The sequence below is a fragment of the Melanaphis sacchari genome, unplaced genomic scaffold (assembly GCF_002803265.2).
Source record: "Melanaphis sacchari strain LSU unplaced genomic scaffold, SCAv2.0 Contig81_pilon_pilon, whole genome shotgun sequence".
In the NCBI taxonomy this organism is placed as follows: Eukaryota; Metazoa; Arthropoda; class Insecta; order Hemiptera; family Aphididae; genus Melanaphis; species Melanaphis sacchari.
In genome coordinates, this window is record NW_020271579.1 from 415,786 (window position 1) to 434,568 (window position 18,783).

Genomic DNA, 18,783 nt, shown 5'->3' on the forward strand with positions numbered 1-18,783 from the left:
TAGTGATCGCCACGGTTGACAACGTATGACCACATGGTGTCTATAGCAGATAAGAAAAACAACGGTTTGAGACGGGGGACTCTTCATTTGACGTTTCTTTTTTCTCTTTATTTTATGTTATCTCGCCTTATTAGAACAATTACATTTTAATCAACTCGTCGTTACATAATATGTACCTATAATGCATAGTATTGTTTTTTTATGTATCACCTATTATTTCAACATTGTCAAATGTCGAACTTTTGCGTCACCAGAGTTTAGAATCCGATGACGTTATGATAATATATGTAGGTATACGTTATGATATATGTTTCTGTTGCGGGTCATAGAAAATCTATGTGCTCATGTCATATATTATATCGAAAACAATTACATCACGTTGTGCCTAATACATACCCATGAGCTTTTACTGTACGCTGTTTGTTTCTCTTTGTGTAACACTATTGTGTATATTCCCTGGATTATTCTGGATATTTTTTACGAAATATTATTTATAAGAATATATTTTATATGCTGATGATTTTTTTTATTTTGAAATATAAACAGTAATACTATAATATTTAATATTATTAGCAACCTTTGACCAATATGTACACATGATTTATAAATATTTAAATATTAAACTTTTACCTTTTAAATTCAATTATTAATATAACACACACAATGTAACATGCACACAAGGTTAATTACTTCAGATTTTAAAGCATCTTTTATCTTTTCAATAATAAAGAAAAAAAAACTATAATATAATAATTTTGTATCTATATTCTATACAGAATATTATGCAACCTATGTATAGAATATTATTTATTTATCCTTAAAAATTTGTTTTAAAGTACGTTCCAATAGTTGAATTTGTATATTAATTCAGAAAGATTTAGTACAATACCGATTTACGACTACAATCTTATTTACTTTTGTGTTTTAACTAGAATATATTTTATAAATACTTATACCTACATATTATTATACATTTTGTTAAAATATTTTTTGTGTTGTTTATCTCGTCCTAAACACGTTTTATTAGACAAATAATTTCGACTTTTTGTTATTTACATTTCAAGGTAAAAAATACCTTTAAAATATAGTAATAACTTTTAGCAAATATTTCATTTTTAAACGATATTTAAATGTATTATTAGATGTTTTTCTGAGTGTGTATTATATAGTTAGGTAATGCACGTATGTAAAGTGTTATTCTATTCAGATTTATCGGATAAAATATATTTTGTTTATTGTTATCGACACTATATAACACACTTATAAATGTGGGGTATTTATCTTAAAGTTATAAATAAAAATTTATTTTTTCTATAATACAATGTTATTTAAAAACCTATAAAAATCAATGCATCAACCATACCTTTATAGAATTGTTCATAATTTTTAATTTGTACTTTTTAGTTTTGATGCTCAGTACGAGTATAGAATTATTAGTGTTTTAGAACTTATTGATAACTGTATGTTATTTACGATTATACATAGTTAAAAGGCAAAAAGTTCAGTTTAAGCTTTTAAGTTTCCTTTATGTATTATATATGTCTATACTATATAGTAGTAGGTAGTTATTATACTTATATTTTACCTATAACTGTATAATGTACATATCATGTATAAATTTGTTTAATTTGTTTATTTCTAAGAAGTAAGAACAAATACGATTTATATGCTTTAAATGAAATATATATTCAAACAGCTGTAGATTTTGTATAGGATTTATGGTTTCGACAAGTGTTTAAAAAGTCGGATGTGGTATTTTAGTAAAATTACAATAGGTTTTTTGCTATGTTTAATCGCCGTAGAACTTGAACGTATAAACATTCCGAACATGCCTATGTTTTTTTTTTTTATCGAATTAAGTACATCTTTTATATGAAAATTAATCGTATCTTTCACCTGTTAGCAACACTTAAAGTAGCACACCTGGTATAAGTATTTTTAAAGTATGTATAACTAATTTACTCACATAAAATAAAAAATAATGCGTATTGTTTTTGTTTTTTAACCAGACAACCATAAAAACCATGTTACTCGTGTAATAATAGAGGAGTACAATTGTTTATGATTCGGTTCCGGGAACTTTTGTTAGAGTAATTATCAGTTTTTGAATGAGAAGTAGTATATAGAGAGTATATGGTGAAGGAAAATGAAATTTATTAAGCCCCTTACGTAAGTCATATATACCTATATTTTGTTTTTTTGAGAGAGATGCAGAAACAATACGAAAGGTACTCTATGTATATTAATAAATAATGACCGATTCTAATCATAGGCTAGTATGTTAGATCATAATTAGTCAATGTTCCATATAATTTTCGTTATTTTAAGGATTAAATAACCTCTCGAAATCGTATTCACATGATTTATTTCGTCTCGTTTTAAGACCTACCAGAATTATATAATAATAATTTAAGTATCATTCTAAGAAAATTGCACCACATATATTATAATATTTGTTATGCAATTTATTGTATTATAACATTATATTCGATGATTCTTCTTGGATAAAAATTTGTATAAGTAGATTAAATATCTGCTTTAGAATTAGAACGAAACTAACGAAAATTCAGATTTAAGTATTTTACGTTGTTTTTATATATTTATATATTTTTTATTAATATAAAAAAATGTAAGACTTAATTTAACTTGGAAAAATCATAATTTAATATTGCATAAAATTAAAATGTATTTGTTTGTTTTTAAACGTAGGTATATAAAAGTTTTTATGAGATTTTTTATGAATATAAAATAATTTTATAGTTAAAATTGTTTAAGGCAAATTTGTAAATTATTATAATTTAATTTAAAACTTGGGTACTTAAATTGAATTTTCGAAGTGATTATTTTTCTTTTATAAATACTAGTTGAAAAAACTAATGTTAAGTTGTTTTATTTTATAATTAACTTCTATGAGATTGATAAAATTATTTGACCGTATTAAAAGAAAAAAAATAATTTACTGCAACTTTTTATAGAAAATCGGTGTATTATTATACCTAAGTACAATTTAATTACTATTTTACATGTATATTTTTTAATAGTTTGGTTGTTTTTGAAAATATTTTATTGATGATAATATTGTATTTGTGTTATTTATACCAATAGGCTCAAACATCTAGAATCACGCAAGTATTTTTTTAGGAGGTTTTAAACAAAATTATAAAGTATATTAAAATAATTAATAATTAACTGAGTATCGATCAGAATTTTTTGTGTATGAAATGATTCGTTATTACTTCCAAATGTCTTATATAAATAATTAAGTATACAACGCTGACTTGCACTGAGGCAAGAGTAGCGACTAGTGAGACGAGTGTTCAGTGTTCACACCCACTTTGTATTCCGTCCGTTATTTTTTCTTATAGTGTGTGTGTATTTTTAGTGAGTATATAGTATATGTGTATATTTTTTTTACAGCATGCCTGTAATAGTATTTGGACACATAGGTACGGTTGATGATTAACGCATTTCAAACACTGCGGGGTGGCCAAAGAAATAAGGATGGATATTTTAGCCCTCAGCTCAACTATTTATATTGACGGTGTGAATATTATTTTCCAATGAAGATGTAGCGATAACGTTTAAGAGGGGAAAAGGGTTGTGATATCAGCCTGCACATATTCAATAACTTATACGTAGTATTCAGTGACTCGGAAAACAAATGAGATTTGTTGGCGCCTATAAAATATTTATACACCTTTAAAAACTTCGAAATTCGTTTTAAATTACACTGCGATTAAACACGTGTCTGTTCGACATGTTTTCGTTCTTTTCATTGTCCGCAGTTTAAGTATCTTTCTAAAGGTGTCCAAGGTCTGTAATAATAGGTACCATATCGTTATACGACTGATCCAATTTTCATAAACGATTTTGGTTGTTTTTTTTCTTTCCTGTTTCGGACATCCCTTAGAGGTAGTCGTGGCAACGTCTAAATAAACTTAATTATAGTCTGAAACATGCCTTGTTAAACAAAAAAGTATACACTATATAACAAGGTGCCAGGTGAACCGGCACTGGTCAGGTCTCGTTAGCATGGTATTTATTAGCCGGGCCAAGCACCTTCCACAAACAAGTCCCGACAACCTATAGGTAGGTATATAATACAAACTCGGCGTTTAGTTTATAGTCATTAAAATATCCTGCCGAGCCGCCTGTGTAATATACACACGACTTTTAATTTTTTTTTTTTATAATCCATCCACAAAAATTACGCCAATGTTCATAGAGTGGAAGGAGGTGAGGAATAAATATCAACAAAAAAAAAAAAAAAAAAAAAAATTAAAAATAAATATAAATATATGTTATAGTCTTTAAACGCGTGTTTAGATTACATAACGTATAAATCATGTAATTTGAAAAGACGACAACGCATTCCGGTCTACGTGTGGAAGGCGGAGTTTCTCATTGTAAGCAGATAAATCTTCTACGGGGAGAAAAATGCAGTACAAGGCAAATAAATTTCCAAACTTTGGCGGCTTAAAATTAAATCGAGATAAGAGGAAAAAATTACTCGAAAGCGTGTATTATAATATGTCGTGTAAAGATAAATATAAAAAACGCTTATACATGTGTATACTCTAATCGATATACCCGTGTAATTCTGAACTTGAAAATCGGTATTGGTGTGTAATTCTTGAATTATTGCGTTGTCCGTGAGATAAGTATACAGCTGGTCAAAGAAAAATACAAATTAACAATGCAATACGATTTTGACTATAGTGTATATATTGTGGTATGTATTTAGTTATTATTTGACAGGATTTGTTGCAAATCGTATTTAAGCGTACCATTATCATAAAACCTACGATATACAAATACTTTAAGAGGATGTCAGCGTACTGTTTGATTTCTTTCTCTGACCCACGTGTAACATAGAAAAAACGCATTTACGCATTATCATTTTTTTGATATTTTTGTGTTATCGTAGAGTAAAAACACATTTTACAAAAATTATAGAGGATATTATTTTTGAGGATTTAATATATTGGTTGTATATTTTATTATTATTTGACTAAATAAACAACTTTCAAAAGAAAAAAAAAAATTATAAATTTAAATTAGGTATGTTTAAAATTGTTTTGATACAATATTTAGACAAATCGATACGTCATACCCTCAAATATAAATATTATTTATAATTTTTATTATGAGTGATTTTACTCTAAAATTACTCAGAAACGTCAACAAAATGATTCTGCGTAAATGCGTTTTGTCCGTGTTACGCGTGAGCCAGAGAGAGATAACAAACATTATCTTATAGTAATACAATTGATTGTGACACAATCGCTGTCCATTGCAATTGTTAAATGTACTAAAATCATTCGAATATCTACGTGTTAAAATTGAATATAATATACTGTATATCCATTAAAATAATTTCGTTTAATATTATTTTAAACAAAATATAACTTTCATTATTAGTTGTTAGGATGTTTGAAAAAAATTGAAATACTTGAATTATACTTTGAGCTTTACTTTCAAAGTGAGATAGCATTAATTTTTTTTTTTTATTTGCATCTAAATTATTAATTGTATTACTGTCTTAATTGCCTTTGTTGTCTTATTATCATCTGAACAGAAAACTACTTCCAAAATTAATTACATTTATTAAGATCACAGCGTTATGTTCAATTATGACATCTATGTATAAATAACCGAGTATTATTTAATTTGCTGACCGATATGATTATTTTTAATTTTTCAATAATTTATTGTATTGTTATTAATATAATTTATAATATTACCATATATCACTGAGATTTACGATTCATGGTCTATATACCTTGGTTACTTAAAATCAATTATTGATTGTGATTTTTTTGTCTTCCGAGTTAAATCATATTATATAATTTACCATCAACTAATTACCAAAAATTGCATAACCTCCCAAGAATTCAAAACCTTTATGGCCCTTAATACCTAATTTAAAGCGGTCCCTTTGGCGATGGTTAGGACATGCAGCTGCATATCTCGTAGCTCCGCCTATGAATGAGCTCGGCGTCGACATGTTTTGAGTACACACACTGAGCCGAGTAGTGTCTTATTATTGTGGTTGCACTATGAACAGATGGGGTGAAGTCGAAATATAGCCTCGGGTGGCACATATTTCGGAGTGACGTTTTTTTTATGATAGTGTTTTTGAAAATATTTTAAATCAGAATTGACGGAAAACTATATAGAGTAATGTGGTAATATTAATATAGCAGAATAAATGTTATTATAGGGTATAAACTTCAACCTAACTTATCCACTACCACCTTAGATTATTATAATTTAATTTTCGATAAGCAAAAAATCTAGGGGCGATATCATAATATATAGGTGTGAATCACAAATGTGTTAAAGATGCTAATTATAGAACCTTAGATTTTAGAACTAGTAGCCTAACACCATAAAACCTGCTTGGTAGGTACTTATATAATAAAATATTGTATCAGATAATTTGATTATTATGATTTTATATCGAGGAATATTTACATATATATATTATTAAACAGGGCGATTGTTTTAACAGTAAACACTCAATTTTTCTGGTTGAAAAGTCTTAACGTTTTTGAAAACTTTTGTAAGTTATGTTCAATATTCTCATTTCTTGATTAAAAATATTTTGTTATCAATTAATTCTGCACACTGGCGTATACAACGTGAATAATTATATCTAAACAGCAACAACATAATGTTTAGACTTAACAACATACAAATAGTGACTTGTCGAACATTCTGAGGTTCAGAAATTCTCAATACCTACGCATCATCATCTCTTTATGATCGAATCAGTACTTATTTTAATTTTGTTGTTTTTGGCTAATTCAAAATGAAATTATTTTTCAATTATTTACAAGTAACTGAATATCTTTGAATAATTTAAATTTGTCCACGTTATTGTAATTACTAGATTAATACTAAAATAATTGTTTTCTGTTACTCGTTATAAAACTCGGTTACATTAAACTCTTCTCATCCAGAAAACATAGAAATTGTAAAAAACTTGAATTTAATAATAATGTTAAAATACTCATGTTTTCAAAAACGTTGATATGTAAAGAATGTAGACTTTAATAGGTTATGCGTTATACGTAATAGTAGATACTAAGTACATACAGTTACCTGTAGAGATTATATTATAGCATCGTATCGTGGACCATGGCTAAAAGTACATAATATAATAGTCAATTTACACTTTTATAGATAGTACGAAAGATAAGTTGAACGTGATATATTTTTTTTAGTTGATAGTTTATTACTTAAAACTTACTGATCTACTGCAGTTTTACGCATCCGACTACCTCGTGGACCCATCTATCGATTTTGGTCGAGGCACATGCCTCAAAAATCAGCTTTCGCCACTCCACTGCATTCTTGCGATTGCCGATTCACCATTCACGGGTGACACAGATCGTAGTGTGCTGTTGTCGGTTGTCCGGTTCTCGGCTTGACATAATTTAAAATGCACACGACGTCGCGGGAGTCGGATGCGTCAAAAACGCGTTGTCAAATATTGAGCACGTCGATCCGAGGCGCGGGCACGTGTCCGCCTTGGCGGCGGCGGTGTAGTGCAGGTAGGTTTTACCTGTCCAGCTATTGTGGGCACCTAACTGCCTGCAACGTCCCCCCCGTGCGCAGCGTGTAATATATTGTGTGCAAATCGGCCGGCGTCAAACGCGCTGCTGCAGCAGCAGCAATCAGTCGGCCGTGGGGTCGGAGGACCGCCGCTGCAGCGTACGTCATTGAATTCCACGCGCGTGTACCTACGTGTATTATACAAATAATAATAACGAGGACCCGTCGTATAGCAAACATATTATATTCAAATGGCATCCGAAGCCCGTCGTCGAGACATGATGTGGATCGCCCGGCGTTCGTGTATACACACATATAGGCGTATTATACATGTTATGTATATGTTACACTCGTGTGCAATGTGCATATTATAATATATAGAGAGCGATCATCGTCGATCGACGACAAACGCGCCGGCCCGGGCGGGCTTCCTCCTGCGGCGAGTTTTTCGCATTGTCTTTTCATATTATCATATTATTATTATCGTGTCCGCGCGCGTACTTATATAGAAGGTATCTCTTTCTCTCTATCATATGTATATATGTATATAGTATTACACGCAAACAATAGTTGGAACGACGAACGAAAACTCGAGTTCTCGCGCATCACTACATTATAATATATTATATTATGCATGCGTTTATATAACGAGAAGTTAATGTAAACTACTTCCATTCAAATTCTGCGCGTATCTATACCTACCTACTCATATTATAATATACGCGAGTATGTGAGTCCACGTAGGAATACCTATCGGAGTCTTTGCTGTTGCTCCTGCTCCTGGTCTTTGGATGCCAGAGTAGTTCGCAATAATTCAACCGTACGTAATAATATTGTGTGATTTTGATGTGAGAACGTTGTTTAGGGGGCTCCCGCCGACGTCGTCGTATAGATGCAAAATTATTCCCGACCTTGTGTACAACTCTTCATTCCCAATTTAGGGTTTTGACATTCATTCTTTCTTAAAACGATATAACACTTAAGAAGTATTAATATCACGTTAACGCAATAATACATTATCATATTATGTATCAATACTATAATACTAAAACATTCGAAAAATTAATTTCCGTTTGTGTATTGTAATTTGAAACATTTAACGCATTTATGATTTAGTCATCAGAATATATTTGACAGTTTTCAAAAAATTATTACCAAGGTATAATAAGAACTTATAAATCTATTAAGAAAGGATTCATTTTATTGAAACAAATATAATGATAATATTTTACCTGTATTATTTAGAAAATAATTTTTAAGTATTAGTAAAGTTTAAGTTATTTAAGAATAGGTATACGAATTCTAAGAAGAATAACTTCTGAGTATACAATATACATTATGATTATTTTATTTTTATGTTACACCTGTGTTGAAAATTGTTTATACGAATGGAAATATTATGTTGATGTGTTGTATTAAATAATAAATAATTTAAGTTGAGTTGTAAATTATTTCTTCGCATAAAATTATTTATTTTTTCATTATTTTTTTTTTATGATATTCTTATATCCACGTTGGCAACTTTTAATTTTTGAATAAGAAAAAATTCAAAAAGTTAATGTGTTAGTATTCAATTTTGTTCGAGCTACTGTTTCTTGAAAATAATATTATGTAATACTTACTCATTTTAATTATTGCATTACATAGACGTAATAAATTTAAATGTGTATTAAAACTGGTTATAAAGATGAATGCTTTTCAAATTAAATTTATTTATTATTCCGTATGTATATTACATTATACATTCCAATGTTATTAGAATTTATTAATATTTGGTGAATTTCGTTATTTTACGTTGATTTTTATGTTTTTTTCTTTACAATGTAGGGTATACTTTTATTGTTTTAATTTGGTCCTTTTTACTTTTACAGATGATGTAACTTTCTTTGTGATTTTTTTTTTTATCGTTCACTGGTAATAAAATAAATGCTTGTCATTTTAATAAATATATAGTGAGACGAGACCTCTCAAATTCTTCCCGTTGGTTTTTTGCCCTTTACGTCTCGTATAACAGTCCATAAATTTTGCTAACCAAACTATAAAATACCGATGACAGTACCTGATAAAAACTTTTAATCCTCGATAAACTTCTATATATACATTTTTGTGTAGGTACCTATGTATTTTTTTAAGTTGTATTTTGATTTGTTTGTTGTTCTTAATTATTCACACGAACGAATTCACGTGTTATTTAAAGATTTTATTATAACTGTAATAATTAAATAGAAGGCTATTTGAATATAAATTATTTATTTCGACAGTTATTTTACTTACATGGTTGATATTTCTTTATAAATTAATGAATTTTATTTCTTATATTTATTATGCTTATTATCTCATATTTATAATAGAAAATTTTAATTTGGCTCAAGTATACCTAGTAGTTTTATAAAAAAGTAATTAAAATATAATTTTAAAAATAACATAATTAAATGGTTCATGTTATATTTTATTTTTTAAAAGATAATTATTTTTTTGTTGTATTTTTATAAGATACACTGTAGTATAATATAATTGGGTATTTACAAAATGTTTTGATTACATTATTTTGGAAATTACTTCATTTAAATATAGGTCAAGACTGATAATTTTTTTAAATTAAAAAAAAAAAATAGTAATTAACGATTTTATCTTTATATACAGTTACACAATTTTAGCAATTTTTTGTAGTGAATAAAACTTATTATTATTATATTGTACAAAAATTTAAATGGTCCAAAAAATAAAATAAAAATATAGTGTAAATTAATGATGATAATAAATTTAAAATATGTATACAAATACCAATACAATATAATCAACTGTCGTCTTTACCTTATATTCACTTTGAATTCGATTATAATATTTTAATATGAATAACTAAAGTGAGACGTATCGGTAAATACGTTAGGTTTCAAAAGCAATTTATTTCCCTTTTTCATTGGAATTTGTTTTTAAACATAATATTTTATATGTTCTAGAGATGACGGTAAAAAAACAATAATTTATCTTATGATACAATTCGTGTATATATAACAATAATAATAAAAAAACTAAAATTTCAATTGCATCGTTTATCTGATTAAAAAGGATTGACTTGCCGACTCGCTGTATTTTTCCTATTCACAGAGTATAAAAAGTAAACTCTAAGTTGCATTAAATATTTCGTTTGGTGTTATCGAGCATATATAGATTTCTGAAGTCTTCAAACAAAAGTGACTCGCGACAGCTGCCAACCACAAACTATTATTTCGTTTACATTTTATTACATTTTATTACACTGTTACATTTTTTTTTTTTTTTTTGAAAACACACATATATAACACTTTAATTTCATCCATCATAATATTATAGCGGCGGTATCGAGGTCATAAAAACATAAACCACCTTTTCCACCACCCAGTGAACAACATGTGTCAGGCGCCTCTTTTTATGCTTACCAGGCCCGCGGCTCAAAAAATCCACATCTTTCTCTTATTATGGTGCGCTCAAACCTGTAATTAGCTTCACTTCGGGATATTAATCGCGTTATAACAAGGGTACCCCTAAAAACAAATTATTCGATCATTTTTAACCCTATACTTAAGGTATAAAAACATTATCCTGCAATTTGAGCATTCTCGAAAAAGGGCTGTTGCGCTATTTTAGAAATTACCAAAATAGCAATATTATTACTAATCTATAATATAATGCGAAGAAAAAAAAAAACAGACCAAAAATAATTTACCAAATATATCCACGTCGTTGTTGAAAATTAGATTTTAATTTTCAATTTGATATAATATGTATCTCGATATAATTTTGAGTATAGGTAATTTAATTCTTACAAAATAAATATTTTTTTTCTATCTAAATTAAAATTGGTGCTTTTTGTAAACCAGCTTTTAGATTTTGCAATCAAACTATTCAATTTTACAATTATTATAGTTTATTTTGTCGATAAACTCATATTTGTGTACTATTAAGTTTAAATTTAGAAACACGACGGTATATAAGTACTGCAAATTGTTTGACCTATTTTCATTCTAAAAATAACGTCGTGGAAGTGTGGTACTTGTGATTAGATTCCGATGTATACCCAAGTCACTACTAAGTATAATGCTTATTCACATAGCCATAACTTCCAATTAGAATTTCTAAAGAAAAATAAACGATACATAATTTAGATTATTTAATATTATATTGTTATTCAATATTCTAATATTCCAATCTCCCTTGCACACTTAACACAATAATACGATAGTAAATGTAGCAATAACATTATGATATAACTCAACTATATTTTGCGTTTTTTCTAGATTATTATTTTATATGCAATTATTGTCATGATATTTTTTATTCAGATACTTTTAGGCAAGATATCAAGTTCAGATAATATATCATCAATATTTATTAGGTTATTATATTGAACATTGATTTATACATATCAATAATTTCCACCAGGTATAAAAATATTATTTTGAATAAAATTCGAAATGTATGTTTTTTTTTAGAAATAAAAAATAGTTTCATATTAATATGTTTATATCACTTTATACAAATGTATCGTCAATTGTATAAATTATATTTTATAGTATTAATTCAAATTACGATTATAGCTGTAGTTATTTTTGATTCGAAACGTTTACATTTATATATTGCATATTAATTATACAATTACAAATTATTATTCTGTAACTCCGTGATAATCATATGAATATTGCATTTAAAATCAATCAGTTATGATTTATTATGGTTATTAATTTTCATATTTTTTGATAATGGACTCACTTTGTTGTCTGTGTTCAATATTTTAAAAACAAATTGCGAGATCGTTAAAAAAAAAAAAATTGAACTTGTATTTGTTGTTGGTTTTGAATTCAGTATAGTAAATCGTCGGCGAATACTTTATGTATAGTTGTGGTAGGTTGTATGGTTTGCATAAAAACCATAAAAGAATATTAATCGATTGTGATTAGAAAAAAAAAGGTTTTGATTATGTGTTGTATTTGAGTACATAATGTTTCTGATTTATGATTACAATCTGTACTGCCAAATTATCGTGCTATTCTTATTATACTGTGTAACACATAAGTTCGGATATTGCTTTTCGCTGTTATAATATCCACTATTGTAGTATTGTATGCAGCACCGTTTGAAGGTATGAAACTCGTTTTGCGAAGGCGTACGTTATTTTTTTTCCATTTTGATTTTTTCATTTTATCACATGTCCGTTTTCCCTTGCGACAGACAGGTCGGCAGCGGATCTAAATTACAATTAGTTACTTCTGTTTAATTGATCTGTCATCGGACCGCTGATTTATCGGCGTGCGCGCACTATGATAATAATATAATATGATCGGTAATAACATTTCCACGACCAGTACTCCTGCAAGTAACGGTAATTCTCAATCGCTAACCTTATGGGTCGGCCGCCGTTGCGGAGGAGGCTCACCGCCACACTCCTCTCTATCTCTCTGGCTTGTCTGTTTTTGTCAGTTTTACTCTAGCTCTCTCCCTACAGTCAATCGCTTATTTATTTGACCGTCGTCCGAACATGATTATTCATCTGATATAATAATAGGTGGTCATCGAATTGATTAATTCGCTATACAAGACGAAAATAAGTCACTTAAATTACCTAAATATACCAAACATTATTTTGCGATTAAAAATAGTTCTAACAATACATATAATTACGATCGTTAAGAATATTACGTTTGCAATAGACGTAATTTTTGCAGTATTATCTGTATAGTAACTATACTATATTTTATTTAGAGGATGTTGCATGAGCGTAAATTTAGTGTGCAACATGATTGAAGGTTAATCGTAATAAAATAATCAAATGTTCTTTAAAATTGCCTATTTAATGCCCCTTAAAAAGAAATATTGTATAATATGACGTACTCTTAACTTAAATAGTAAAATTACATTTTTCCACACAGCCGTTCAGTAATGTGTCATAAATTTCATATAGCAACACAATAATGCAATATCATATATATATATACTATTTTATATAAGAATATCGGTTATAATCATTAGAATCGATCGATGTTATAATGATTACTGTAGGACTTGGTTAATTATTATAATGTTGTAATAAGGCGTAAGGAGACTATAATTTACAAGTCGAAAAATGTTCAAAGATATAAAATGTTATGTGTCAAATATGCCATTTAAAAATAATATATGATTTTTGTCTATAGAAGATATCTTACTCGATTACTTGTAAAACTTTTGGAATATGTTTAGTTACATAGATGTATGTAAAGACTTTTAGGAGTTTGCGTATTTTATTGGTCAATAATCATTCAAAACATACCTAAGTTATACAGAAATTGGTTTTTTAGTATTAGAAGTTTAAAGTAATTATTTTTATTTTACATATTTTACGTATTCAGTTCTTTTTTTTTTAAAGTGCATATTTTGTTATATTTGTATTTGAAGTACATATTTCACATAATTTATTTAGAAAAAATTAAAACAATATGTAACTTAGAGAATAATACGTACTATACAATATTTAATATTCATTTTCTAAAAATTGAAAACTATAAATTAAAAATAAATATTTAAATAATCCATCTACCGCGTGTTTTCCCAATTATTTGTTTGTTGTGGAGAGTATAGTCAGTTGATAAGGAATACGCCGAATACATCCAGTTGACGTCAATTCGTTTGTTAGTATTGTAGGTATGCGTTTTCGTCTGACGTTAATAAAATACGCCTTGTTTAATAATTAATTAATAAATAAGTTTTTATTTTTTAATGAAAAAGAAAATATTTTTAAGAGCATAAATGCAAGCATATTTTAAGGATTTTTAGAGCATGAAGTCTCCAGCTCTAGTAATGAATAAAATAAATATAACAGCAATAGGTATATTAAATAAGCATTGATTTTCTATGGTTGTTCAATAAATTTTTGAAGTGTTGAAATTATCATCGACTACTGTTGCAGCTACTTGTATTGACGATAAGAGAGATACACTGACTATAAAATATATCTGTGTGACTGAGTGTCTAAAAGTCATTTAAATGCAATACTATTATATATTCGCTGAAGACGAATGTCAAAAGTTATATACAAAAACCATAAACATTGCGTTGGATTTAAAATGGCCAAGAAATTTAATAGGTATATTTTATATACAACATACATAAACATATATGTACACTCGATTTAATATTGCAATTCTGGTGTGGTAGTCGTGTCTTTTATTGGTTAAATTTTATTAACGTTGATTTTTATGACGGGAGTCCAGTAGTTTAAAAAATTCTGTTTTCTAAAATTGTATTTAATCATTTATTTATTTTTTTTTATTTTCATTTCACCTCGTATTAAAATGTACTAAAACTGTCTCACGAAATAACTTTAATTATTTATACTAGTTTTAAATAATATTTATTATATACCAACGGTTATTATCATACCTTTCAGTTACTACTATTACCGCACTACTGGAATATACAAATCCGTTATATTTACGTGAATTAGTTTCAGTAGATAGTTGGTGTACGTATGCGCGAGTGTGTACCTACGAAATTTGTCACGCGAATCGAACTACGTATTGGAGCAGTCTAAACATCGAGAAATGCATTTAATATAGTTCGTCTAATAACTGCAGTCGTCGGTTCTCTCGCACGACCGCATTAGTGATGCGGCGAACGTACGTTGTATAAATAAATAATAAAATAAAATAAATGATAATAATTGTATACGTATATATTATAATATATGCGTGATGTACCTACGTCCTACATCGTATATTGTTTCGTAACGCTTTTCACGCGTTTGTAGGTGGTTCGAGGACGTTTTCGGATGACTACGTCGATCTGTCGTAGGTACCTACGATAAACTTTAACCCTTTGGATTGGATCGCGCGACAAAAGTTCCCGCCTGACACAGACGTGTGCGGTGTACATCGCGCGCAATAATAGTGTTCGCGTAAGAAACCAGTTTCGATCAATAACCCTTAACGCTACCATGTGCGACGTAAATAATAGTTATGAATGTTTGCCGGCGTTCTTGTAATCCGGCGGCGACACACGGTAGAAATCGCATTTCAGTCACGTTTCCAGGCGATTCGCGCGCGTTGTTTTCAATCGGCAGAATACACACCACCGCCAGCGTCGTCGCCATCACAATGCGCCGTTCGCCTACTGCGGTATATTGTCGGTCGTATACGTACTTGTGTGTGTGTGTGTGTGTGTGTGTGTATGTTTTTGTGTGTACGAAAACAACCGCAGACTGCAGTTAAGGTCGCCCATATGTACTTAATCATTTTGACAATCGGACCTCGGAATCTGACGTAGAACTAGGGAAAATCTTCATTCGCGGGTCGCGGGCACATCGCGCCACAGACATCCGAAACCCGATACTCAAATTTTTTTTTTTTTTTTTTTTTTTCAGTTATTCGTCGGACACGCCAACGTGTGCGCGGTGTATAAAATTCACCGGCCGCGGTACGCGAGCTCGCGCTTACAGCGTATAATATAGCTTACAACAGATCGTACGTAGATTACTGGTCGGTTATTAATCCACTTCACAGTCAATTGGAAACACACGTACACACACATATATACATACGTCTTGTTCGTTTATTTGATGTGAGGTATAAATTAATTTCCTATGAATGCTTTTAGAGTAATGTCCGTTTTTTTACTAGCCAGCAGTGTTATTTGTCAACCAGCCGAGTGAAAAAAAGCTGCTGAAAAACATACGATTAATTATAATATGTTCGTTTATACGACAATATCGTAATCATTATGATCTGGAGAGCTATTTATTAAAATGCGTATATAAGATGTATATATGTTTTTATTAAATTTATTTTTTTATTAACTTTGTCGAATGTCAACAAAAAAACCAGTCGTTTATCCGGGGTTGATATATATATATTATGTATAGATGCATTTATTTTTCAAACAATATTTGGTTATATCGTTTTAATAACGAGAGCTAGATATGTATAATCGTTGAGCAACATCCAGGGTCATCAATCGCGCGAATCTGAACGCGAATACACTACTTAAATGTATAATTAATATTATTAACATATGATGATGAATGTGTAAATAATGTTTTATTTAAAACAGATTTAAAAAGTATAAAAAAAAAAAAAAATTGACGATACTGTGTAATACATAGTAGTATGTATACGTATATTGTAAACCAGCGTGAATGTGTGTTTTTTGGAGAAATAAAATAACATATTCCTCTCAATCAATAACATTTGGAAATCTATCAACAAGTTTTAATTGGTTTTGAATATATTTTAGATGTTAAATATTTTGTTATGAAGTGAATAAAAAAAGTACGATGTTCGGAACAAGTTTTTCTAATACCTACTAAGCGTTCAAATAAATTAAGCGATGATTTTTGGTCTGTTACAATTCAGTTATAGCTAGATTGATGGTGAAATTAATCGAATAAATATAAAAATTATACCTTGTACATTTTAAAAGAGATATAAACTCGTTTATTTTTTAATTCTGGCATAAGGCTATAATTTCTGTGTTTAATATAAATGCATTTGCATTGACTCAGATCGAAATTAAAATAAGATAGATAAAGTTTATCATAAAACCGTAAAACTGTGACATTATCACCATGAGGTAAAACATAAATTATTTGTTATTTATTTCTTTATATTTCATTTTGTTTGTACAATTCTTACAATTTATGCTTGTTATCTTATGTACACATCACATTTTTAAACATGTAGGTACTTCTATGTAAAGTATTTTCCTTAGGATTGTTAAAATCTCTGTTTTAAATTACCCGTGGCCGTATAATCTTTTTGATTCAAAATTTTAATTTTCAAATTAGTTTATATTTTATTATATTCTAATAGGTTATATAAATTATTATACCTATGTATAATATATGTAGACGTTATTATTTTAATACCAATATAGAAATCTTTAGAAATTATTACCGCATAACAAGAGGTCACGGTAAAAGTGCATCGTTGCTATAGTTGTCGCTTATGATTTATACGATTTTCATTTGCACTTATAATTGGTCGAATAAACACTAAACACAGCGTTGACCAAAAAATACCAGTCATCATTTAAAACGTATGCGTGAAGCAATGTTAATTGAAAAATTATTAATAATGGATCTCTGGTATAATGTATGTATGCAATATGCATATATATATATATATATATTATTTCTTCACTCTCTTACGATATATTTTATTCATGAAATTTTTGTATATATTTTTTTAATAAATAGATCGTCCAATGAAGTGATCGTGTGTCGCCATTTGTCACGGGGCGCCTTCGGCGCCCCCCGCAGTGACGAGAGTCGCGTTCGTATCTAATGTATAACTTCTTACAATTTTAATCTAAAATATAAAAAAAAAAAAAAAGGTAAATGTGTACATAAACATTATCAAAAAAAATATATATATTTATATATATATAGGCACTAAAGACCGCCCGCGAGTGTCCAACGAGTTTTCATTTTATTTTTTATTATTCCACTGTGTACTTTAACCACCTTCTCTATAAAACCTATTAATTACGTGCGTTTGACCGTGTGAATTCAGTTTTTAAAAACAAACTGTTTTGCCTTCGTAACACTATTACACGTGTGACAATCGTGAATAACAGTTTTGTTTATTTTACGTATATTTAACATTTATTTTATAATTTTAGTTTATTTTAACGTGTAGTATTACAATTGATTTCGTAAACAATATTATTATTAGCATCACCTAATATCTATCGCGTAGATTTATTTAAAATTAAAAATCCTCAAATTTATTTATAATTTATTATTTATTAACAATTTTAAATAATTATACATTTTCATATTTTTTCTAATTAATTTTATCGTATATTTAATAAAAAATTTAATTTACAACGTTATAACAATGAAATATTGACATATTCAAAATTTTCATTATTTAGATGTCTTAAAGTTATATATTTTTATTTTTTAGTAAGTGTTTTGATTTTAATCTAAAATTATTTATTTCGGTAAATTAGGATAAAAAATAATTTAATTGAACTGTAAATTTGTCATAATTTTGATAGAGCATTATTGTTAGGTTAATGGTTATTGGTTTAGTTTAGATTACAATACATATTGTAGCGTAAGTTAAGTATCATTTTCAATATTATATACTTAATTAATCCTAGATACGTTATTTTTTATTTCGATTTAAATTGTTTGTATATATCTATAAATAATTAGGTGAAATACTAAAATTTAAAGATTTTTTAAAGATATAATCTCGGTATAAATAC

General features: G+C 28.4%; 1 protein-coding gene across 1 annotated transcript in view; it reads left to right on the forward strand.

Moving 5' to 3' along the window:
- The window catches only part of LOC112602089 (lysine-specific histone demethylase 1A), a 358,619-nt gene that overhangs the window by 34,193 nt on the left and 305,643 nt on the right, over positions 1-18,783 (forward strand). The gene's annotated exons all lie outside the window — the stretch shown is intronic.